Here is a 26,801-nt window from a genome sequence, read left to right on the forward strand (position 1 = left end):
TAAATATTTCAAAATCTAGAATTTCTTAATTTATTGTTAGTCTCATTTCATTCACCTGAACTTTTACCTTGCAGTATTTCTGCGTTATCTTTGAGAATTATTTACCCTGAACTTTATAAAATAAATTTACCCTTTTAAACTGAATTTCATAAATGATTACTACTTCATTTTCAATTTAACTTCATAAATAAATTTTCTTCGTGAAATAAATATGATTACAGTTGAAAAAACTAAAAAGAAAATTAGGAAAATTACAATAATGTTTCTACTGACTGTGTATTTAAAATAAAGGTGGCAGGGTATGCAGCTATCGAACTGTTTAAAGTTAGAGTGGTAAAAAATTAGCAATCAAGAGAAACTTCTACCAATTCTCTCAAAATTGACAACAAACCACAAATTCTAATTCCCCACCTTTACCTACCATTCCATTCCCAAACCTTGCTAACTTCTCAATAGTTCATCAAAATCACCATACAAAATACTTCAATCAACATACAAAACCCAAAATTCCAAGTTGACAACATTTTCGAAAGACCCCGAAATTTCGCAACAGTCGCACCGTTCACCAATCCTCAAAGCAACCGACGAGCATCCGCCCACATAACTCCTCATCGCGGGGACTCCCGTAGAGCTGAAACAGCGAACCGTGTGTGTTCCACGACAAGCGGTGGAAAGTTCTCGTCGGTCCCGCCGAATCGAAGTTCTCGATCAACTGGTCCGGTGGTTGCGCACAAGATGTGCAACATGCACCAAAGGGGAACGTGTCGATGCGATCCAACAATGAGGCGCATGCATGACATGATTCTAGGACAAACGGTCACGAGAGCGCGACGGACCTCGAGTGTTGTACAAGAACGGCTGTTCCTGTCGGAGATCAAAATCAACTTGGCCAAGTGCCGCCGAGTGTTAGGGAAGAGAGAGAGAGAGAGAGAGAGAGAGAGAGAGAGTGTGTGTGTGTGTGTGTGTGTGTGTACTGTAACCGGGGGCGAATAACGCGGTCAGGCGAAATGAACGCGGGAGAGAGAGAGAATAGGTAGGAACCACCACCGCTAAACCCACTGACGAATATCTCTAATTTGCGTTTACTTTGTCCCATGGATCTTGAACCATTAGGCATCTGTGCTGTTTCCATGGGACCTGGCTATTCATTTTCTCTTTCGTTTACGCGATCAGATCTGGTACTTTGGGAATAACCGCGGCGATTTTATCTGGGAGGGAATTAAGGTGACGGTTTTTCGGGGTATTTTAATTAAGAGATTGCTGGGACAATGAATAATTTTTTCTTTTTTTTTTTAGGAATGTGAGAGAGTAGTTGTATTAGGTTTGTAAGAATGTTTCTTACTGTATCTTTGTGGGGCTGTGTATTTATTTTTTAAATAATAATTGCGGAATATTAATAGAGGAGAATTTATTTTTTATTGTACTAATGCATACTAATGAATGAAAAGAAGCAGGTAGTCCTTTTTAGTGCCAACTTTTGCATTGACTAATATGTACTTCGAAGTTTATTGTTTACTTTTTAATTTAAGTGCAATACTCTTATGCGCTATTTAAACTGTGCATATTTTATGCGGTAACATAATTGGAGTTGTAGAAAGGGTTGGTTCTGTTGTCTGACGTTTCACTGCCCGAATGAAAGTATTTAAATTTCTTAAATTGATCACAAAAACGATTATTGTATGGTCATTCCTGAAAAAGGAAAATTGTGCAACCTTTAACGAATCGAAAAAAACTAACACAAATAATTGTTTAGAATATCTTGTGCTCTTATGTATCTATCAACTACAATTCAAAACTCTCTTTTAGTCTGGATAACTCCTAAATCAGAGTAACTTTGAAAATTCTCCCAGTTACGATAAAAGAACAGAACAAAACACTTTTAAACATGAAAATTACTCATAACAATACAGATTTAAATAAAATTTATTCTTCGATGTAGAAACTATTTGTACTCCTCTATTCTTACCGATCAAAATTTCCAACTCGTATTTCAAACTTCCCATTTTTGACGAGACTCTAAACAATTCACACCGCAACGTATAAACGTTATATTCTTACTGGTTCACAGCACAAGTGCATAGTAAATTAAGATTATATTACATTCAGCGTCGCTAAATCTTCGTAGAACGATGTGTCGCGCTTTCACCACCACCTGGTCCCATATTTTTGACAGCGTATGACAATTATGAGCGAGTCTTGTGGTTGCTTAATATAACCATTCTGGACAGCTACAATTCGCGAGTAGGTTTATGAACTACTGCAACATGTAGCTATGTTTGAAATAGTCGACGATAAAATCTGTGGCTGAAAAATTTTCCGCGATATTAGGTATATTAAACCTCCACAGGACACGAGATTTTTCTATTACGTCATAAGAGGTGACCCTGAAGAATCTGAAGTACTTAATAAAAAAAAGTATTGCTCTCCGTAAGATGGCTTCCTTTAAACTGTGCAAGTTTTATTAAAAAAATTTCTGGCTCTTGCAGTTTCGAAGTTATTTACATGGTAATAGACGATATATTGTAGTACATAGTAAGTATAACATACAACTTACAACAGTATTTAAGTAAAAATTACTTTGTCAATACTGACAAGTTTATGTAAGTCAGAAAATGTTGTCTAATCTTTGTATTATTAAATATGGAAATGTAATCAACACGTCTGTGCTGTTTAATTAATCTTCACCTGTTTCCTGTAGTTATAGCGTAAATAGCTGTTACTAAATTCATTGTAATTTCACTTGACTGGTACGAAAAAGGACGTCAAAAATATCCTACACTTCGCATCGATTTCCTATTTCCCATGTTGAACAAGGTACCACAAGCTACACAACAGACCGCCTACAAATATCGAACCCCCGTTACGCAATTCTTACGTGTACACATTCGATGCAGGCATCTCTCCCTCGACTTATACGTACTCTATTCTCCCTTTCTTTGTGAAAGATTCGTCTCGGTAAATGTTCGGCGCGCAAACGAGCAGAGACCTTCGTTCACGGGCCAACACATTCCTGTTAACCTTCCTCGTGCACGACGCAACGGCGACGGCGGTGGTGCCCTTAATTTACTTTACATCCCCGATTAACTTTATTAACTCTGTCGGTGACATATCAATTTATCCGGCGGGCGCATAACGCGCACGGTTAGGGCTCGCTAACTGTCAGCGGCCCTCTTATTTTATTTATGCACGCCGGCAACGGGTTAGCCAGCGGTGAACAGAGTGCAGAGAGGCAACAAGATGACAACGAAACGGGGGAGCTCGACAACGTGGACGGGGACAGAGAGAATGAGGGAGAGAATTATAGAGAGGATGAGAGAGAAAATTATAGACAGAACGAAAGAGAGAATGAGACCAAATATTAGAGAGAGAATGAGGAAAAAAATTAGAGAGAATGAGAGAAAAAATGGTAAAGAGAACGAGAGGAGGAATAAGGGAGGGAATGAGACAGAAAATTAGAGACAGGATGAGAGAAAAAGTGATAGAGAGAACGAGAGAGAACGAGGGAGAAAATTAGAGAAAGACAGAAAAAGAGCAAGAGAGATGCAAGCTGGCCTGGAATGGATGGAATGACACGCTGGGCAGAATCGTACGTGTGCCAATGTTCCGTACACTCGCGCCCGTTGACATCCAATTATTATACTTCCTCTTCGCTCGAATCTTCTTCTTGGTCCCCTGTCGACGCCGTTTATTCTACTTCTAATGCTGCTGCTAGCGCGATCACGCCTTCTTCCTTTCGGATTAGGGCGCGCTAACTCGTTTTTCATCCTTTTGCAAGTCGCCTCCTGGCGACGAGTAATTGTTCAGACGAATGCTTATGAGGGTTTATAAGATCAAGCGAATAGAATAGCGTCCAGCTGAAGATGTACAGATAGCTACGTCGCTTTTCGTTTGTTAGCGGTGTTAAAATACTTCCCTTGTGATTTGTTTGCTTTGGAATCGTACTTAGCAGGGTTTCACTGAGAGAATTTCGAATTTATGCTAACGTCTAACGTTTCATCTTGAGTTGCATTAATAATTCGCAGAGCTCGATGTGAAATTCTTATTCAAACAAAAGTTTTCAAATCTTAATTATGCATCGATTAAGTCGCAAAAATTTTGGTAGATGACCAGAAACACTTGGACAGTGATATATTCATTAATTTACCTATGAGAAAAGCTCTATTTCTTTTTTTTTTCAGAAACTACCGTTTCTCGCATATAAATTTTATTAACAGTAATTTCTCTGTTCGAGAAACATATTTCTACGGTTCCAAATTTTCGCAATAATACAAGAATCGATTTTTCGCACATTTCAAATGAAAACTTTTCAAGGGAAATTCAATTTAAAAATTTTTTTCTATAGAATGTTACTCGTTAATTTACGCAGTATACGCCAAGACTCCAAACTGGATTATCTAAATTCCCCGCGATTCACTTTAATCCAGGGCGCAAAACAGCCTTAACAAACGTTTACACAAGCATATTAATAAATAAAAGGAGATTAACATAATGCATATTCGCTGGCTGTCTAATTACCGCACCTGTTCCAGTTCTCTTACCACGGTGCGCCCTTTTTGCTAATTAAGCTGTACTTTCTATTGTAATAGGAACATTCCTTGCTATTTCTTTCGGCCACCGTACATTCATAAAAATCCTTGTTTGCCTTTCAATTCTCTCATTAAACCTAATTACAAATCTCTTTTCTCTTGCTCAACGAGCGAACTTTTCCACGAAATGATCGATAACGTTCGTTTCGATAAAAGGAAAAACGAAACACCGATACAATGTCGTGTAAATGTGCAATTGTTCTTGTAACGTTCTTCTCCACAGTTGGTATTTTTTTCTCACCGTTTCGCCAAATTTTCCTTTCCAACTACGGCCAAGCTTTTTCTCGTTACCCAATTAAGTACCACCGTGGAAAACTTCGCGGCATATGTATGTATATTCTTTTCTTTGTTACTCAATTAACGACGCTCCACGATTTTAGCAACAATTTCCCATCGCGTAAAATACACCGACGTGAATTCCCGATTCGATACTTTTGCCAAATTTTCTGTTCTACCGGGGCGGAGTATTTTCTTGTTAGGCAATTATCAGCGTTTCGAAATTTACGTAATTGTGCCCGGCGCTAATATAAGGTAACGATTTTGCAGAGAATCGAGTGTATTTTTCGTGAAATTTTCTCTCCAATTAAGGACTTCCAATATTTTTCACGCTTTCAATTTCTTTTTACCACGCTAGAATTAATATTGTAATTAATATTGAACATCTCTGTGTTGGTTATGTGTTTCGAGTTTCTTTCTAAAATATAAATCGCCATATCGTTAGTGAGACCTCCAAAATTTACAGAAATTAGCCACTTCATCTCGAGATTTTTGTAAAAGACTTTTCAAAAATTGTTTCATCGTAACTTCGAAATTTTTCACTCTGAAAATTTCTGTTTTCAAAAATTCCAAATTTTCACTTCCCTCTTTGAAGGAACTTAGAATTTCGACATCGATAATCGTTTACAAGTGTTGCGATTTCCAGAAAGTAAATTTAAATGTTTCACAAAAGTCTTAAATAAAAAATCCTTTGCACACCAACCGAAAATTCGATTAAAAAAGGTAATTCGAATATTCAGAGCGGTACAAAGATAAAAAGTATCAAAACCAAATTCCAGGAGCAAGAAAGAAAATTGCTCGATTCCAGAAAATACCGAAGACCTCAGACAGATAAGAAAAGCTTAAGAAATAAAAAAAGGAACAAAACCAACTTCAGTATTTAAAGAACAGGGTTAATTACACGCGGTTCAAAACTCAAGCGACAATTTACACTTCTCATCCTCCACTCAAAAGATCAATCACATTCTACACACTCGACAACACTAAACACATCTTCACCCATTATTCTCTATTCTCATTTTAATATTAATTTAATTTCGTCTCTGCAAAATGCAATATCCACCATTTCACAAAATTCACTTCCAAACGTGTCCTACTTCCTCCGCTCTCCTATAAGAATCCACCCTAATGTAAATAACAACAGCATCCCCCGACCAGAAATTCCAACGCATTCACGACAAGTCCTCCACTTTCATTCCCTTCCTAAATTTCCTTCCACACAGCTCTCTCCCTCTTTCTCTTGTTATTCAATTAGGAACGCTTGGTGGTTCAAGCAGCAGTGGCCGGTTCGATGTAAAATTCCGGCGATATCTCGGAAAGTCCCAGACAGTTGCTCCTTTCGCCGAATTTTCTCGTTGCCGAGACACAGCTTTCCTCTTGGAACGCACACTTCGAGAGCGTCCGATCCGATCGACCGTCACCTGAACTCGCGATTTTTCGTGCGAGTGTAAACGTGCAGGGGGGAAATGTGGGTAAACACGGAGCAAAGTATTCCGGAAGAGTTTCTAATTATAAGAAACATGCGAGATTAGCGGAAAGTCGTTCGACGAATTTGGCACGGAGAACGCTGATCTCTGATAATTAAACGATAGGTTTCCCTTTGATATCGCGATAGATTGTGCTGCGCATACGTGTTTCGATTAATTCCGGATGCGAAGTGCACACGAAGGAGCGAGCGAATTTGGAAATTCGACCATGGTGTTAATTAATTTAATTGGTTCCTCTGCGGATGGTAATTAGATTCTTTGACTCCTTCACGTGTCGTGTTAATCACACGGGTATAGCGGACGGTGATTGCGTTAGGTGTGCCGGTGAATAATCCACCTTCTGCTTTTTGTAAAATTAGGCATTTGTCCTTTTTCTGTTTGTTGACTTTCTTTTCTAAAATTCAGCATTTATTTCTTCTCTCTTCCATTACTGTTTTTTGAAGAATTCAGCGCTTATTTTTTTCTGTTTGTTGCACTTTTTGGAGAATTCAGTATTTATTCCTTTTCAGTTTCACGACTATTCTCCGAGCATTTACGTTTTTCTCAGTTTGTCGACTTACTTCTAATTATTCCGATTATCCATAGGAACGACGACCCTCGAACGGAGGAAACCCTTTGTTCGAAAACAATAAAATCAGTGTCAAACACCGTAACGCTAAGTGCGTTCCGGAATGCGCAGAGACGAGACGAAAGAAGCGAAGTACAGAACGTAGTAATGGTGAAACTAGACCGTCACGAGCTCGATACATAAATTATTATGCCGCGTGCGGTCTCAGGACGTGCCTTAAGGCGGCGCGTGATTCAAAAAGCCTGACGTCAATAATGGTTTCACCCTTGACGCCGGTAATGAGGCAACGATTCCTTCAATTTTCACCTCCACTATCCACCTAACATCGATTCTGTCCACTGATCGAACTATGTTAACAATTAAATTAGTTTGAAAGTGCACCGAAAGGCCCAAGCTGTAAAGTTTTCAAAGTGTCTATAAACGATGAAAGGGTTAAACGTTCTTAATTAACTCAGACACGCTATATATTTCGTAAGTCTCATTTTATTTATTTATTGCTATACTACTGCATTGTATTATTGTGCTATCACACTATTGCCACTCAATTTCTTTATAATAACGATTAATTCTGACTTTTCTCGTGAAAATGTGAGATTACTGTCAACCCTAATTTTTTTTCTCGTGAACAAAGAAGAATGGAGTTGCAGAGAGAAGAATCTATTTACCTTCTCTAGCTATAGTGACACGAGACAATTTTTATACGTAATTTAAATGGTTTCAAAGAGTGAATAAGATTTGTTTTTTCGAGGTTACCCATTTTTACCTAAAATTTTAAATCAAATATGAAATTCACATTTTCCCATTTCTTCCACCAAAAACATTTGTCATCTATCTTATTCGCCCTTTAAAACCATTTAACCCTCCGTTGGTAACCTAGGTCATTGACCCAAGTGGAATTTCACTCTCGCACTCTTCGTACAGAATTTTAATTTTTATCGAAAGAAGTTTGAAACACCTGACTTAACGAACAATCGTACAACGTAGCAGATACTTCGACGAGTATCCCAGAATTTTTCCGAATTTCTACAGACCCTAGAACAGTAAAAAAGAAAAATTAAATTTACAAAGTGTCAGAAAATATGTTCGCCAAGGTAGGGTCAAATTGTGCATAAAACTGTTCACCTGCCTACAGAGAAGATAATTAGCCGGTCTGTTTTACACGAGCCACCCTGTACAATAGAAAACAAAAGCACGGGAGTGGAAAAGAGGGAAACAGCGTCGTTCATCTACGGACGAAAGTTAAACAGGACTTTTAACAACGCGTAAAACGCGTCTCGCTCCAGAAAATCGATAAATATCTGAAAGTCCTCGCCGAAACGTCCTGACGAGCGACGAACGATCCGCGTAGTTTCCATGCGTGCTTCGTAAACACGGTGTAATTGTTAATTAAGACGGCTTAACTGGAATTCGCGAGGTTCAACGTGTTTCGGGTGGGATCTGAGCAATTCTTTTTCGTCTCGAGTCAATCTCGCCTGCCACGCGAGTATCTTTGCAAGTTCGACGTGGCACACACATCGATGTCTCTCGCTCATTACCAACTAATCGGCAAATTCCCCGGGGAAACCTTGCGCTGACAGTTTAAACCGTGAGACGAAGCCGAGTATAACGTAATAACTAAGTATCTACAAACATGCGTGTGTCTGCGTGCTTGTATACGTTCAACTTGGCCACTTTCCCGGTATCGGAATCGTTTCGAATATTATCTGAACCGATAAAACGTTTCGCGATTGGTTTCATGCTTCGAAGACGTTCGCGTCGTTCTGTGCTGCTGCTGAAGGCAATTTGGGAAATGATCGTCGTTTGGCTAAATTTTCAAACAGGAGACAGACGGACGTATTTCGATAAATCGTAGTGTCTTCATTTGTGTTTTTATTTGCTTTTAGATAGGGTAGGCTAAGTAATTATCTTCTCTAGTTATGGTTGTATGAGAACATTTTTACGTGGAATCGTCTGAAAGGGTGAATAAGATGGAAGACAAAATTATTTGTAAATGACATTTTTTGGACCACTGTAAGTAAAGAAGATAGTTAAAATGAGAAAATATGTAAAATAAAAGAAGAAATATGTAGAAAAAGAAGATAATGATTTGGAAAATCATTTATAAAGATATCGAATCTTCAAAAAAAAAAGAAATTAAATATCAAATCATTGTTCAAGATAATTCTAAATTTGCGTATAAGAATTTGCTTCACATACACATGGATTCTGTTTAACGAACGAGAACTAAAAATACTCGAGAAATGTTGGTAACGACGTTAAACAATGTTTGAATATGTTAATTTAGCTGAAAATTAGATTTTCAGCAAAGGAAGAATTTTAACTTAGCGTGAAATTAAAAGTCCTTAAAATTTAGATTACCTCTTATCCTGTACCTAAAGCAGGAAATTATTTTTCGCAATTTGGCCGTAGTTGAGACATTACCTGCAAGCAAAAACGATTAAAAGTTAGAAAGGGAGAGAATACTTGCTACTGATTATACAGTAAATTCTAGAAGACATATTGTTATTCCTCTTTCTCATTAAATAATTTTATAAATAGCTAGGAATTCAAAAGAAATTTCTAAATTAAAAAATTAAAAACGTGAAATTTTGTGAAAACTAAATTCCATTTATCGACATTAGAATGCAATAATTATAAAAATACTAATTACTGTACTAAATACTTACTTTCTCATCAAATAATTTTATAAATATCTAAGAATGCATAAGAAACTTATAAGTTAAAAAATACAATTTCAAAAATGAATGACATTTAAACTAAAAAACTGAAATTGAAAACAAAAAATAATTATAATACAGGAGTAAATCTAACAATTAAGCTTAAAAATTGAAAACTTACAATAAAATGATAAAAATTAAAAAACCAGTCAATAACAGCCACTCATACATAAGCACGTGTTAACATATTGATAAGAAAAAATTTTCCAGTTCACTCTGAAACGTTTTTCCAGTTTTGACTACAAAACTACATTCACTCGTGACATTTTCCACCTCGAAATGCGGGTACACAACAAACCAGCTAAATATAAGTCCAGACATTCAACGAGTTCTTACCCCACGTCACAAAGTTTCAACTTTCTCGTTCTCAAATCGAAAGGACGAATTAATTCGACATAAATTCAACGCAGCTATGTTTTAGGCATAGAGACACCTATGACAGGGTGCAGTGCATCGTGGTTAGCTGCGTCATAGCTAAAAATATCTAGGAAAACCAGAATAAACGTTTACGAAAATAACAAAGACAGTTTTATCCTGTTGACCTGGAATCTAAAGTACCCCTTGTCGGCGGGCAACTCAGTTTCGATAAAATTAACGTCGATTCTTTAAATACTCGTCGTACTTCTAAATCGACTTCACGGAATTAACACGTGTAAAATTACCGGTTCGAATCATCGAAACGAGATCAAACAGTCACGTTGCCAAAATAAGGTAACAACGTGAAATGCAGAAGTTCGAATTTACATATCGTTGCAGAAAGATGAGGAAAAATTGCGAATTTCTTTCCGCGTTTGTATTAGTAGACACTTTTCAATTGTAAATTAGCGATACTTCGATAAGTAAGATTTGGTGAAAATAAAGACTGCGGTTTAAATCACGAAAATTCCTCGAGTGTTGAATTAAATAATGGAAATGGGGCTGTGGAAATTCCTACGCCCGGCATTTTTAACCAGAAAAAGGAGTTTAACTTTCGTTATTGTTTTAAGCGTGAAATTTAGTTTCGCGAAGAACACGCGAGTGTATAATATAATTAAAAATTTGAAAGCCAAATAGTTCTCGGATTTAGTTTTTCCATTCCACTGCGTACGTTCATTTCGTGGCGCTGTGTATTAAATAAGTACTTTTTGTTACACTTCATTTTAGTATTAAACACTATCATCGATAATAATCTTATAAATGGTCTAATTATTTTTCACAATAAACGAGTTTGTAACATTTCAGTACGAAAAGTAACCAATTATAAGGAACAATCACGTGAAAAATACTTCACTAAAATGTAACAACAGCATTTCTACCTTTCAATCAGCAAACTTTTAAAGAAATTATATTCATCGAATCTTCCCTTGGAAAGCGAATTTCATTTTCTACATTTCCCACACCGTCAATTCCACTAAAATTCAACAACAGCGTTTCTACCTCGAAACGAACAAATTAAAAAAAAAATTACATTCATTAAATTTTTCTTCGAAAATCGAACATGTATTTCCAATTTTTACCTCAAAATAAATTTCCCACATTAACCCCTTAACCTGTAACAACGAGTGGCAGAGACTCTGGCGAAGATGTGAGAAAAATCGTTATATTAGTAACAAGAATTAATTGTAATCCTAACTTTCGTTTTAATTTCTAAAACTGAGGATTACTAAATGTAATTAATTTGTGACACATTAGTTTTTGTTACCTGACACAGTACTAAAATAGAAAATGGCTGACTCTTAGACGCATATTCAGAAAAAAAAAAAATCATAGGTTAAGGAGTTAAACGACATTCGACGAGAATAAAACACCAGCTCAAATAGAAAAGAAAAGAAAAAACCACCCTACGTCACCACTAATACGTCGAACTTTCCCAACGAACCCTGAACTAAAACCTCGCAAGTATCTAACGCACACAGGGCTTCCCACAGGAATGAACTGTAAGACTCGACTCGAGTTCGACCTTAAATCTTCATTGTCTGGGACTCGACTGTCGAACAGTTGCCCCATCATTCAACGTCTCAGCGTTTCTCCAAATTCTCCAAATTGCTCTTCCACCTTATTGTTCGTGGAAAGTATGATAATCGCTTGGGATCGTACGCTGTGAACCAGCCGGCCGACAGTCGAGGACGTTTTCACAAGTTCCTGCAAACGACTCTGCACCGAACCGTTCTCCATTTCTCACCCGTTGCCTTTCGCGTCGAAATAGACTCGATGGGACGCGACGACTCGAAGAAATGGCCGGAGATCAAGGATCGATCCTGGCGTTCGAGACGAATCCGAAGGACGAGGAAGGTGAGGCCTGTGCAAGAGGACGCTGTCAATGACTTTGGCGTGCCGGAGAAAAGTAAATATAGCACAGCGACCAAACCAGTTCTCTTAAAATAACTCGCGGTCCTAAGGAGCGCATTCTCCATCGCATCGACGGCATTTTGGTACCGGGGAATGCGCGTGATCGCCACCGAAAAACGACACGGAGAGCTGACGCGACGATGTGCCGCCACTTCTGCCTTAGAGATCCTCGAGATCTACCTATGCGCTTCGTGAACCTTCTTCATTCGGTTTGAGAGCGTTTTGCTGGTCGTATGGACGAAAAGTAGGCTGATTTTGGAAAAATGGAGACGGTACGCTGTCGTTTGCAAATATCGGGACACTCTTTGTGTTCGTAGAGGCTCTTTTATACGATTTAACCCTCGACCCCTAAGAACCGCAAGTTTTCCCTTTTTCTTCGATGGAAGGATTGATTATAAAATTTGTTTGGAAGTGTGTTAACTGCACAGTGGTTCGTGGAGCTCGGTTATTTTGGCAAATAAAATGATATTTAACATTTAAACACGTTTTTTCTTAAAACATGTTCGAATTTGCGTCCGTTAGTATTTCTTGTATTACCTGCAGTGTTTACCTATTCTTGCGTAATCTAATGGAAAATCTTCCCGTAAAAATAACTAAATAAATATTTATTCACGACATTCAGAAAATGTAATATTCGAGTAGTTCTAGCTCGCGAAATGTTCAGAATGTCTCTTAAGTCTCTCAGTGTCCAAAGTGAGAAGAATAAGCTTGCTATACGTCAATTGCCATTGAGCAGAAGAGGCCAGACGCTTAAAAACCAATTAAGCGTTAGGCGTTTCTCCCGATCGTAAAGTTAAATACATGCTAGGGAAATGAAATGTTGGAGTCCTCAAAAATAGCAAATTAGTCGACCGTATCGTAAACTTAGGGCAATCTGTCGTCCTAACAAGATGATTCTCGACGACGATGAAGCATTAGTTAATGCAGGAATATTAAGTCGATTTTTCTTCGTTAATGAGAACAATAACTATGATTGATTAGAATTTCACATTTTGATGGGGGAAGCAAGAATTAACCCTTTGACTTGTAACAACGAGTCTTGTGACAAAAATAGTTATATTAGTAAGAAAAATTAATTTCGTTCGACCGAGGATTGCTAAATCTAATTGATCTATAATAGCTTTTATTACCCGATACAGCATTAAAACAGTAAATGGCTGACGCTTAAATACGTAGTCAGAGAAGAAATCATAAGATATGGGGTTAACTACAGACATTTGTCTTTAAGATATTACCACGGAGTCTCTGTTTAATGAACATTTAATTTAAGAAATATACGGCCGTTCATAAGTATTAGGACACCCATTATGTTCGTGCAGAAACTGTTATATGATTCAACCCTTAACTACAGGCATCTGTCTTTAAGACGTAACCAGAGATGTGTAGTCTTTTAGGCTACTTTGGCAATTTTATTTATTAAATCTCTGTGTTGAAAAACATTTTATTTAACGATACATACGTGTTTGTTAATGTTTTCCTACAATATTTCATGAAAACAGTGTACTTGTTAGAGACCATAGAAAATTAGGATTTTTTTTTAGGAATTAGTGTATCACTTGGTGTCAATTGAAAATTCGTACTCGTCTCTGAGATGAATGATCTATAGTTAAAGTAAAAAATATCAACAGAAATGCGTTTACTCGTTATATTACGAGATTCGGAACTGAATAATTCTTTTTCGACCTTAATTTTCTAAGAACCGAAAAAATTAATTTTGATAGAAATTTTGATAAAACTTAATTTTGACAAAAATTTCTTTTTTCCTTATTTAATAAAATAACGAAAATGCCAAATATTGAAACTTCGCGAAAGAGCAACTCCAACGTTAGCAAAAGGAAGCAAAAATTCTCGAAACTTTATTAAATGTATTTTTTCATTCTTTAATTAAAAATCCATGAAAAATAGTTTCAATTGTTCGCCAAATTGAAAATCTGCTACAAAAAATTCTCAAGACTTTATTAAATTTATTTCTTCTCTGTTTTATTAAAAATTCCCCCAAAATAGTTCCAATTGTCCACCAAATTGAAAATCTAACTTCTGTTCAGCAACGAATAATCAGCTCGCAATTAAGACAAGGCTACAACGCAAAATGTGAATAACGAACAGAAGCCAAACGCATCCCTGAATTTCCAAATGCAAACTCCTCGCGAGAAGAATAGGAAAAAGAAAGGGTTAGAAGTGGGCCGAGATGCGTCGCGACACGCTGCAATTATTTAGCCAAAGCTTATCCAGCATTTCGCCTCCGTGCTGCAGCTCAGGCTTCTCCGTTGCAAAACATACCTCAACGTGATAAATCCTCCACGTAATTGAGTAGCGAGTGTAAATGAAAAATTCAGACGAAGAAGAACCGTCGGCCGTTTCATGCTCTCCTCTTTTTCCTCTCTTTTCTTTTTCCGCGTTTTAAAACCATATTTCCTGCAACTTCTGTTAGGTGTTGCTTGACACGTGTACGCTAACTTTGAGAGATTTTCAGTTATTCCACGGTTTTAAACAGAGTTATCAAGTAAACACGTATAGTTGGATCGTAGACGTAGAGTTTATACATTTTCATTAACGCGTGCAAAATACTGTTTCGAAATAATTTTTTCCTGTCATTTTCATCTCTTTCTCGCAAGCTAATCATTTTCCAGAGACTTATTCTTGCAGCTTATATCGTGTAATAATTCTCTGCGCGAACAACTTAATCACCGTTATCGTTTCATAATCAACGATACAATTACTCCGTACACGTTCGTTCAGTTTGAACTTGGAATAATTGATATTTTTACGTGTTTTAAATTCAGCATCATTTTTCAACGGTATTCGACATCTTCGTCGAAACTTCCCCCTTCTCACCGTTCGATACACGTTTCAAGCAAATAACAGCAGTGTTCAAATTTATTTCTTCGAGTAATCCCACGTTCAACACCGATACTTCAATCTTTAAGACCTCTTGCATTCGTATCCATCAACGATACGCCAGACATAAAGGCGAACAAATAACTCGTCCCTTTTTCCACAACTTTCTTTTGCACTATTTTTACACCATTCTACGCTCCTCTCGTCTGCCACCATTCTGCTCCATCCCCTATTCTTCCTTTTACTCCCTTTTCTATTGCCTTCAGTTCTTACCCCTACTCATTTTTCCACCGATCCTCCCACCTCCTTTTATTTCTTTATTTACCGCTCGCCGCATTTATATTCTTTTTTCTCTACATTTATTTCCCTCGTTCCATTTTTATACTCCCGGCGGCAAGGAATCTCATTGTGAAAACACTTTCGCGACGTTTACTTCATTCGTGCGGAGTGTATCTTCGAAGCGGGTAATTTTTCTTGATGTTTTCTTTCTTTTATTTTGCACCTAATCTTCCTCTGTTCTTCAATACCTTTTCTGTGATTTGCAAGCTACTTTTAACGTGTATTTTGTTTTACACAGTAGCTATAATTCTATTCTTTTTTTTATGTTAATTGTAACAGGAAAGTATATTTGAGAAGAATTTTGAAAGGTACATTTAATCAACGTCTGTGTAATTGAAGTTAATTTCGAGATTCACCTTTTTCTACTTTTGCCGTTACACTTTCTTCCAAAGTAAAAAGAACACTTGGTTCGTTCTTTTCCCAACTGCTGTTTCTATTTCACTCTGACTTCCTCGACTAACAGTCCTACCGCTTCCTGTTTCATATATATTTAACGGAACTTGCTCGAATTGTAAGAAAGAAGAAAGAAAGTATTCTTCTATCGGTAATTTAGAGGTCTTCATTTCACCTGTATTTTTAATTCCCCGTGTGAACACGGATTTTTAAATTCCTAATGCACGTTACACGTGTCCCTTGTGTCTTTAATAGACGTTCAGAGCCATAATCTCTACAATAATCCCTCAGCCCCTTTACACCTTCCATTGCTCTTCTCTGCTCTTTCCATTTAATGCAACACTCCTCTTCCTCCCTCCTTCTACAAAACCTCGTCCTTAATCGTCTCTGTCCAACTAGAATGATACATCTCCAAGGATGATCTTCCTCGACAACTTCCGAAATATTCAACGAAACTTGTTCCAAGTTTAAGAAAGAAAGAAAGCATTCTTGCACCAGTAATACTTCATCCTCTGCTCTTTCTACTCTACTCAACACTCCTCTTTTTCCCAGTCTTTCTCTTCACCTTCCTCCTCTGACAAAACTATTCACGAAGCCTCGTCTTTAATCGTCCTTGTCAAACTAATTCGTCCGAGTAGAAATATACATCTCTCCAACACCAAGGACGATCTTCCCAGTAAACTTCTGATAATATTCAACAAAACTTGTTCCAATTCTAAGAAGAAAAGAAGGCAATCCTTCAACCTCTTCCATCTCACTCTGTTCTTTCTATTCTACGCAATACTACCTCCCAATTCTTCACTCCACCTTCCTCCTCCCACAAAACCGTCCACGAAACCTCATCTTTAATCGTCCTCGCCAAACTCCATTCCGTCCATTTCATCCACCCAAAATCGTACAACTCTACAACACCAACGACGATCTTCCTCCTCAGCTTCCGGTTCCTCCTCCACCGCGTCCATTTTCCGATCGCTCGCGTACCTTGCGGTAATTGGAAACGCGTATCGGCCGTGGTCCCGCGTATGAAACAGCGGGACAGAGAGTACAGTCAATTGTCCAAACCGGCGATCCAGAAACAGATGGGTCCCGATGCCAGCTGGATGGACACAATGCGCGGATATATGGATGGTTGCTCAGGAACGGCGTAATTGCGGTAACGAGTGGAGAGCCCTCGTTCGCTACGCGAGTCAGACGCGTCGACGTTGAAATATCTGGCCCTCTTAATTGCCCGTCGAATTTCGTTTCCACGCCGTTTTATACTTTCCCGCGGGCCGAATGGGAAAACACGAACGGGGAGAGGAAAGAACGAAACCCGGGGAAATTGGAAATCGAGATCGGGTAAATCGCGCGGCGGCCTTGTTTCTAGACAAAGCGAGTGAATTTTGATTGCCCCAGTAACGTCGTGAAATTACATTGATGGATGATGGATGAACGCGTTTCAGTCCTTCTTTTTGTCCCACCAGTTCGCTTATGCGCGTGGAGCGTTTTCCTAGTTGTTCGAGCTGTTTCCTTCCGCTGCTGATATTCTCTTATAATTTTTCGGTAGAAATTTGTCGTTTTGTTGCGTGGCAGGCTCCAAGCAAAATCGATTTTGTTAGCGTGTCGTGGAATGGTTCTTTCAGAAAAATTGACAGTGAACAGAACGTTGCAAGGCTATGTTCTTTCGGGAAAAACTCAGTCAATTTTCACAGCCTGACCGTTATCAACTACCAATAGATTTGTCCATTTTTCGTCTCTCTACTTTTATTCACTAACCCTTTGAAACTCGTTAGAAAATTGTTCGAATGTACCATTAATCCTTTCATTACTATTGGCGCCTACAGACGTTTTGAAAATTTTGGTGCACTTCCACCTTAATTTAATAAACCGAATTTTGAAACAACGCGATCAAAACAACAAATTTTGCAGCCGTGGTTAAACATTTACCATCAGTCATCCACGTTACGCGTTAAAATCTGCCGTAGCGAAAGGGTTAGGAAGCGGTACGATTAAACCAGCACGAAGAACTCTCCTCGACAATACTTGTCCCCAAAATTTGATTAAAAATAGTACAGAATCAGGAAAAAGTTTCATCTTCTTCTATGATAATTTCAAAGAGGTTCAATGTTATCGTTGAAAAAGTAAAGCAGAATTACTACATACGTGTTTCTTTTCTTTTCTAACATTTTCAGTTGTATCGTGTGCATTGTTTGATCAATGAAGGAGTACTGTACGCCTGATTCATACTATTCAAGCCAGTACTACTTGTAATCGATAACATTTGTTTGGACATTCTGGTTACGTAGCAACGCAGGGGCATGGTGATATCGACAAATGTCTATCCGACACCAGAGTCATTGTTCTTCGTTAGGAATTTCTGTGAAATGAGCGGAAAAGATGGAACATATTCGTGTTCGTACCACTGATAGCTTTCGATCATTTATTTTACGTTATTAATGTTAGCTTCTTGGGTTTATTGAATTAAGTGTTGTTACAAATAAGAATTAACACTCGTGAGTTGTCAATGACAAGTATGTTTTTAATTGTACAAATTCTATATTGAAATTTTCTATTGAAATTGTGAATAATCGTCAATTTGCATAATCGACGTATTTTTACTCGAATAAAAATTAATTCAATTTATTGCCTTGTTATTATTTAACACATTAATTATCTCAATAATAACCTCGCAGAAATTCAAAAAATATTCTAAAATTTATATCTGCTTTTTCATATCATGAATATATTTCATTTGTAATTCAAAAAATTTCACATTTTTCACGTTTAACAGAGTTTCTCGAGCCTAATTCTATCGTGTTACCACATTTTTTGGTCTTTAATGCAGTAATTCACCCACAATGTTACGGACAAAAATAAACCAAAATAAGAAAAAAATAGAAATAACCAAGTAACATATTTTTCACTGCCACGTAACCAGTTTCTAAATTCAAAAGTGAAACCTGCTACTGTTAAATCTGACGCGTTCAAGCTCTGTGACTCGTATCGAATAAAAATAGCAGAAAGAGGTGCGTTATTTTCCGACTGCAACTGGCAAAAATATGAAAACAGAGCCGCCCACGTTTTGTTTTCTTCCTAAAATCTCTGCGCGATTAAAAACGAATAAAAGTTTATTGGCACAAAATACCAACAAAATTTACTCCTTTCCCAAATTCTCGAACAAATTCCTCCTCTTCGAAACAATTCAAAACAGCCTGCTTAACCTAAAAATTAACATTTTTCTACTCGATTCTCTGCCAAAGGAAACGAGCAAGGCGAAACGAGATAAAATACTTTCAATTTTACGCCAGATTAGCCATTTCTCCCTCGACTCACCTCACATCAATTTAACTACACCATTCTTCCCTCGATACGTTATTCTAATTCCACCTTACGAAATGGCCGCTCGTCGAATTCAACCTGCACACTTGTTCCCGTCTATCCAATATCGAGCAGGCGAAAAAAAAAAGGAGGAAAAGAAAACTGAGAACGCTGAATAACACCGGATCCATTTCCAATGCAATTCTGCGAAATACAGGAACGTTCGGCCTTGTTGGACGCGTCTTGTACCGGCGAATAGAGCAACCCTTAGCTGCAAGGACACAGCCAGGCTGGCACTCGAGTCGATTTTCCCAGAGTCGAACGAGATTTAAGTCAAAGGCGAGGCTTTCGTCTCGCTGGATCCCTGGGTGGTTGTAACAGATGCACGACAGAGAACCGTAACCGAGAATGCACTTACCGACAGCGAAACAGAACCCGCGAATCCACCTTTATCCGGCGACTATTCTGAGTGCATTTTTCACTCAATTTCCTTCCTTCATTTTCGTTCTGTTCACCGCTTTCTAACGCCAAACTTGCCGACGAAGTTATTCCATTTTTTTTTATCTTCGCGTTAATGTTCTTTCGGCAGGGTTCTCTTTCGAGTTTGTGAGTCACTTTTTAGCGAGCTTTAGGGATGACAATATGTTGATTCTGCCTTGTTTAGAAGGAGAATTTGATACGACGCTATTGAGATTGCTGGGAGTGTGGCTTTGTAATTTTCTAACGAAAGTGCTATTAAGTATTACACATACTTTAATGTTTAACGTAATTCCATTGGATACTGAATAAAACTGAAGAAAGTAGCAAAATAGTACTAACACAGTCAAGTTTTTAATATTTTTCATAATAATTGAAGCACCAAAATTAATGAAAAATACAAATAACACAGACAGTTAAAGAGGATATAAAATACTTATAGTGAGAGTTTTGAGACTTTCACGGCCCGGATTGATACGAGTGGAATTATTTGAGGCTTCCGGGTGTAAGCCGTGTGCAAAGGAATTTACATTCCGGCGTTTCGCCAGCATCGTCAGGGTCTGGAGACGTACTGATAATCAATTAAAAATCAATTAAAATCAAATTTAACCCTATTTGGAGCACCCTCCTCCCGTTAATGAATTGATTTTAATTGATTATTAATTGATTCAAATGAACATGGGTACTTATTGTGGAATTGGTTTAATAATATGTTGTGAGTGATGGCGTGAATGTAGTGAGTTTGTCGAATCGTCTCGAGATTTGGAAAACGAGCGGATCATAGAGAGAAACAGGGCGACTAAGAAACGACGTTAAATTTACCATTAGAGGCAACTCGAAGGATGATATTTTCCAAGACAGCAGGTCTATGGACAGCAGTGAAATAGTTCGAAAGAACCAACTTCTAATTAAAATATTAGTTTTAAAAAATTACATTAATTGTTGCTACTTTATAGAAAAAAGGACCTTCGGGTGCAAAGGGATTGTGGAATTGGTTTAATAATATGTTGTGAGTGATGGCGTGAATGTAGTGAGTTTGTCGAATCGTCTCGAGATTTGGAAAACGTAGAGAAAATCATAGAGAGAAACAGGGAGTAAAACAGTAGAACCGCGTTGTTATCGATATCAGAGAGTGCGTGATTTTCAGATTTTCATTATTCCTCTTTACGTGTATTTATAGTTATTATGAAATTATTGTTATAAAATATATTGCTATTGAACTTATTATCACGTGTTATACAACCACACTTATAGGAGTGAACACCCTGACGCACACCATTATCCGTACGTCTCCAGCAATGCTGGCGAAACGTCGGAGTGTGAATTCTTTTGGACACGGCTTACGCCCGGAAGCCTCAAATAATTCCACTCGATACTTACAGTGCTTTTAAAAGTAATTTCCAAGGCAACGCAGCAACTTAAATAATACCAGTCGAGATAAACGAAATTGAAAAGAACCCAGATAATTCGGGATAATCGCAGAATATCTTTCACTGTTCGCGTGAAATTTTCATTGGACCCTGTCTCGCTCAATTATTTAGAGAATTCATTTCCACGTGCATATTTCACAAGTCGCCGTACCAGACTGAAATGTCAACTCGTAAATCGAAATGAACCGGCGCAACGGTGTATTTTAAATGTCTCGTGAATTAGTTTCTAATTTAAAACCAAAAATATGCAGATTTTATTTCCACACTAGCAGACGACGAAGAAAAATTAATATTACTAAGAAGGTACACTACTCTGAAACGTCTAAGAATGGATAAAATATCGGAATTTTTTGCATAGACAATTGCAAAGGACATGAATGCACCTCGTTTCTATTACAAATTCGACTAAATTAAATCACCAAAAAGCAGAATATTTTTATATTTATTTATTTTAGTGAACAGCGAATGGGTTAAGCCAAGGTATTCAATTAGGAGCAAAACTAACTGTATAGAAAAACGTATCGAGTATATTTCACAAATTAAAAATCAAAATCACTTCTTTTAATCCTCGTTCAAATCCAAAACGACAATTTTCTCAAGAAGGATTCATTAACCCTTTCGTTTCCAGTGAGATGCACATGTCTCATTTAAATGCACAAATTCTGGCAGAATGTCTTGTCACAAAAATGTCTCAATAAGAGCAAAAATTCACCTCAATTTGATATCCATTAAAAACGTCACAATCGGTAGATAAATAAGAAATTTTTAAAAAAGAATAATTCGGTCGCGAAAGGGTTAACGTACGTAACCATACTACCGCGAGACATTTTCCAGTATTCCGTAGATAAACGTAACGATAATACTACTTCTCCGAGCTGAGAAGAATAAATTCGCTGCACTTAATAAAGAAAAAAAAAAAAAAGAGAAGCAACCAACTACTTTTACGCGAGAAGTAAATCTCCGAGGAACGACCGTTTAAATGCGTTCAGTCGCTGAGGAAGTTCTAACGAAATGTCGCGAACTTCTATCGGGTGTTTATCGAACGAAGTCGTTCCCCGGCCAGCCAGCGAAGTAAATTGTAGTAAAATTCTGGGAAGTTTCGAAGTTCAAGGGTTTTTAAAAAGTCGAGTTTGTATAAAAACCCGAGGCACATGGGAGATTGCCTTTAAAGTGGCCGGTGGGAAAGTGTGCGCGCGACGGCTTGCAATCAGAATTTCTAAGCACTTTAAGAAACTTTTGCTGTATAAAAAGTGGCTCCTTTCTTTTCTTTTCCTTTTTTTTTTTTCAAAGAAACGTTCGCGCGAAAACGTGCAATTATTTGTCGATTACAGGGAGATGTATCTCTTGCCGTTTGACACGTACGGAATTCGTAATTACGAGGATTTTCGAGAAGCCTCTTTGGCGAGATGGAAATCTTTGAAAGTTGAACGCAGAGATGATATCTGCGAAAGAATATTTTATATTGAAATCTATTTTTCCCATTTTTCATTTATTGTCCCAAGAATATTTCACTGTAACCCAATTTTCCCACTTTTTCTTTATTATTCCAACAATATTTTTCACTACATTTTCCCATTTTTCAATTATCATTCCAAGAATGTTTCACTGAAATCCAATTTTCCCATTTTTCATTTCTCATTCCAAGAATGTGTTTTTACTGAAATCCAATTTTCCCACTTTTCATTTCTCATTCCAAGAATGTTTCACTGAAATCCAATTTTCCCATTTTTCATTTATCATTCCAAGAATGCGTTTTTACTGAAATCCAATTTTCCCACTTTTCATTTCTCATTCCAAGAATGCGTTTTTACTGAAATCCAATTTTCCCACTTTTCATTTCTCATTCCAAGAATGTGTTTTTACTGAAATCCAATTTTCCCACTTTTCATTTCTCATTCCAAGAATGTGTTTTTACTGAAATCCAATTTTCCCACTTTTCATTTCTCATTCCAAGAATGCGTTTTTACTGAAATCCAATTTTCCCACTTTTCATTTCTCATTCCAAGAATGCGTTTTTACTGAAATCCAATTTTCCCACTTTTCATTTCTCATTCCAAGAATGCGTTTTTACTGAAATCCAATTTTCCCACTTTTCATTTCTCATTCCAAGAATATTTCACTGAAATCTATTTTTTCCTGAGATCTATTTAATATAATTTTGGAAAATACAATTTTATTAATTCAGAACTGCATTCGAAATAAAGTAATCCAAAATAAATTCCACAGTGCAAACAGTAACGCGTGCAAGCAATCAAAAATTAAAGCATCTAATTAAGAATCACGCTTCCTTGATTTCAAAAAGTGTATCATTACGTTTAACCAAAGATTTCCATATTTCAATAGCAATCACAAGTTTGCCTCCGTGCCACATTGCAACGTGCATAAATTCCTCGGAACGACGAGTTCCGTCTTCTTTCTATTGTTATTACAAAGCTCCGGTATAATTGACACGTTTGCGCGTTTTATTCTATCCGCGGTGCGTGTGCGCATTTAATGGCTCTTTTCTCTCTGTGAGAAAGATTATAAGTAGGACTGCAAGAGTCAAACGAGAACGGAACCGTGTTCCCGAGTGGCCTTCATTGCATGGCCAATGCCTTCTAGGCATACTAGCTGCAGTTGCACTTGCAACCAAAAGGTAAAGTTGCACTGATGCGAGAATCGATTAGTTCAGTGGATCATGTTATCGAGAAAAAATTTGAGAAAATGCAGTTCTGTTGCTGACTTTTCAGACAGATGGAAATTTATGGTGTTAACAGTGATAAGGGTGAGTGTTTAGTATTTGATTTACGGAGATGATTTAATGTTACAGTGCAGTTATTTCATTAATATAATACAAAGACGAATATTAAACAATATTAATTAGGGGACAGTTCAGATTTATTTTTGTTGCTATCTCTGAGCCAAATTTAAATCAAATTTTATGTTTTTAAAATTTATGTCAAGGGTGAGAATTTAGTATTTAATTTATGAAGGCAATTTATTGTTATATTCAAATTTCTTTTTGTTGCTATTTTCGAGCCAGATGTAAATTAAATTTATGTCAAGGATGAGTATTCAATATTTGATTTATGGAGATAATTTAATGTTTCATTACAGTTATTTCATTGCTACACATAGAAGAAATAATATTAAACAATATTAGCTCAAATTCCTTTAAACATTCATTTTCTTACTGAAAATGGCCTTATCACCATTGGCACAATTCTAACCAGAACGATTGTCCTTACTTACGAAAATGACAATTTCAGTCGTACGAAAGTTATTTTAGTTCAGATGGTTAAACGAAAGTGACAGCAAAAGTTTCTTCATTTTCTTCCAAGCTTTGAGTAACTTTTTTATTACCCAAGTTTTACACTAAAATTAGTAGAATTAAAACGACCTCTTTTTATTGATCACACAGAACGTTCCTGAAACTTTATTACCATAAGACACTATCGAACAACTTAGAAACATCCTTTATTCCACACCAATTACCAATTTTTATTTACGAAATTTAATAAAAATCCCAAGAAAAAAACGTCTCAAAGAAAATTCTCTCGTCCACTTCAATTACCGGAAACTCAATTCCCCGTTTCGACAAACTAACTCGTTCGAAAGCCCAGAAAATGGTATTCGCGATGCGCCTAATTATCACGCACGTGATTCAGCCGCGCAATTATTATCCCGCATCCACTCGATCGAGCAATCATGCTCTCAAACGAGCGCGTCACAAACGATGTTCAATCGACATCGAAATTCCGAGAAAAATTATTCCTGGCCTCGAGTCACCGGCGATTCTCGTTCCCCGCCGCGCTAAAAAGGATCAACGGATCCAACTCCGGATCGTTCCGTTAGAGATCCAAATGAATCACGAGCGCTGCTCGTGTATCTGGGTCGAAGGGGGTCGCGGAACGAACGAAATCAGAGAGGAAAGGTGAATTAATCAGATTTCACCTGAGGTCGCCCACGGAATCGTGAGACGAGAATGTGTCGAGCCGCATAATCGTGTGAAATTATTGTCTATGAGAAACGTCGCTCACTAGCACGTTCATCTATGCATATTCCTCCGGTTTTTGCCTCTTACGCGCGCGAAAATTGATTCTCCGCGCCGATATCGCTTGATTGTCATACGATCGATGAAAACTGGCTACGACGCGACGTGCGCCTCGTTTAATCCCTTCGCGTTCAAACTTTGTCACGTTGGAGAGAGATTATTACAGATTTTTTCCAATGTTCCACGGTGCAAAAATATTATAATGAAATATGGCACTGTTGAAAAAGTGGAGAGGTGTGTAGAGCGAGAGGGAGATTAGGTTTTTTCGGAAGATTTGAAAGCAGGTTCGAATGTACGGTGTGAATGTCGGTAGAGAGTTACGGGGTGATTTAGCGATTGAACGAGGCAAATTTAAAATACGTTCGAGTATGTAGCAGTATTTTTGGAAAGGGTAATTTTCGATTACGTGAATGTTTATACAGACGATTTTTATGAAATTCAGAGGTGTGGTTAAGATATTGATCTAAATTTCGGTAGAAAATTATGGGGTGGCTTAATAATTAAACAGGAAAGAGAAGAACGAAAGAATGAAATTTAAAATATGTGCCTATCGGTATTTTTGGAAAGCTCAATTTTCAATTATGTAAATGTTTGTATAGACGACTTTTATAAAATTTAGAAGTACGTTTGAAATATTGATTTAAAATTCAGTATAAATCTCGGTACAGACTTATGGGGTGATCTAATAATTAGAACAGAAAGGAAACAACGAGAGAAATTTAAAATATGCATCAGTATTTTTGGAAAAATTAATTTTCAATTATATAGATATGAAACAAGAAACCCTTAATATTTTCAATTTAAAATGAAATCATCATCTTTGTGGTATCAGATCATTATTCTACTTATTTTCCTTTATATCCATCAAACTATCAACAATGTGCCTAATTTGTTTCACACGGAAATACGTAAACGTTGTGAAAGCGTTTTGTAAGAGGCAGAGATTACTAATCAGAGGTAACAACTAACAATCAGAAAATAATAAACAGTTTAATATAACACTTATAGTTGGGGCCACGATATAGCGAGGTCGTAAATTAAACTCTCAAGAATCGGCATCGATTGATGTTGCGGCACTCAAGGCCGTGTGTTGCAGTCTGTTTGAGGGTTCCAACAATAAACGAATGGTAGCATATGATTTGGTACTTCAAGTAGAAAATGGTATTTCATTTACAAATGGAAAATATGTTAATATTAAAGCTACACAATCCTTTTGCATTTTCTATCTGCATCTTGTAACCGTACTTCCAAATGCGGCTTTTCCCAGAAGAAAAAAACCCTAAATTGTCCTAGCTGAACTCAATTTTCAGTAAATATATTAGAATCAGTTTGACTTTCGCTGGATACAAGAATTCTTTGTACGGTCCTGACCATGGTTCTTAGAGCTTATCTGCTCGTATTTCTGTCAATTTCGGGGTCCCGGCAGCTAAAACATGTTTACTTTGACGCCTAACCGATTTTACAACCTCGCTATATCGTGGCCCCGACTATAAAATATACTTCAAACGACAAAGCGATCCGTGCGCCTCGGAAGGCGCAGGAAGACTGAGAAAGTCACGCGTCTGCACGACGTAATTAACAAGGTCACACAATTAGGGAATATGTGCAATGTCGCCTACACATTTCTACCTACCTATACTCTATCCAAAACACAAGAATAATCGCATCCTCACCTGAATACCACAAACATCAACACTAATCCCAAACTCGTTAACAAAACCAACCAAGCTCGTTAACCAAATTTTACCACTGAACAAAATTTCCATTTCAAATTTCTCATCTACGTTTCACATCTCCAAATGCAACCCTAACTAACACACTCCGTCAAAGTGGCCTCTTTTTAGCATATTTAGCATACATTAGCAAGGTAGCAAGGAAAACACGGCCTCCGAGATCACACATGTCCAGAAAATATCAATTTTTGAGTTATCTAATTACGGCGTCAAGGTGAAAGTTAGAAAGTTTCCCTATTAGAAAGTTACGCGTTATCTGTTTGTTCGAAAATCTATGTGGCACAGCTGATCGACGGTAC

The 26,801-nt window shown here is 37.3% G+C and overlaps 1 protein-coding gene across 1 annotated transcript in view; it reads right to left on the minus strand.

The window, feature by feature from the left end:
- Nucleotides 1–26,801, minus strand: part of LOC108577604 — a 262,878-nt gene that overhangs the window by 133,203 nt on the left and 102,874 nt on the right. The window lies entirely within an intron of this gene.

This window comes from Habropoda laboriosa, unplaced genomic scaffold, assembly GCF_001263275.1.
Source record: "Habropoda laboriosa isolate 0110345459 unplaced genomic scaffold, ASM126327v1 scaffold578, whole genome shotgun sequence".
In the NCBI taxonomy this organism is placed as follows: Eukaryota; Metazoa; Arthropoda; class Insecta; order Hymenoptera; family Apidae; genus Habropoda; species Habropoda laboriosa.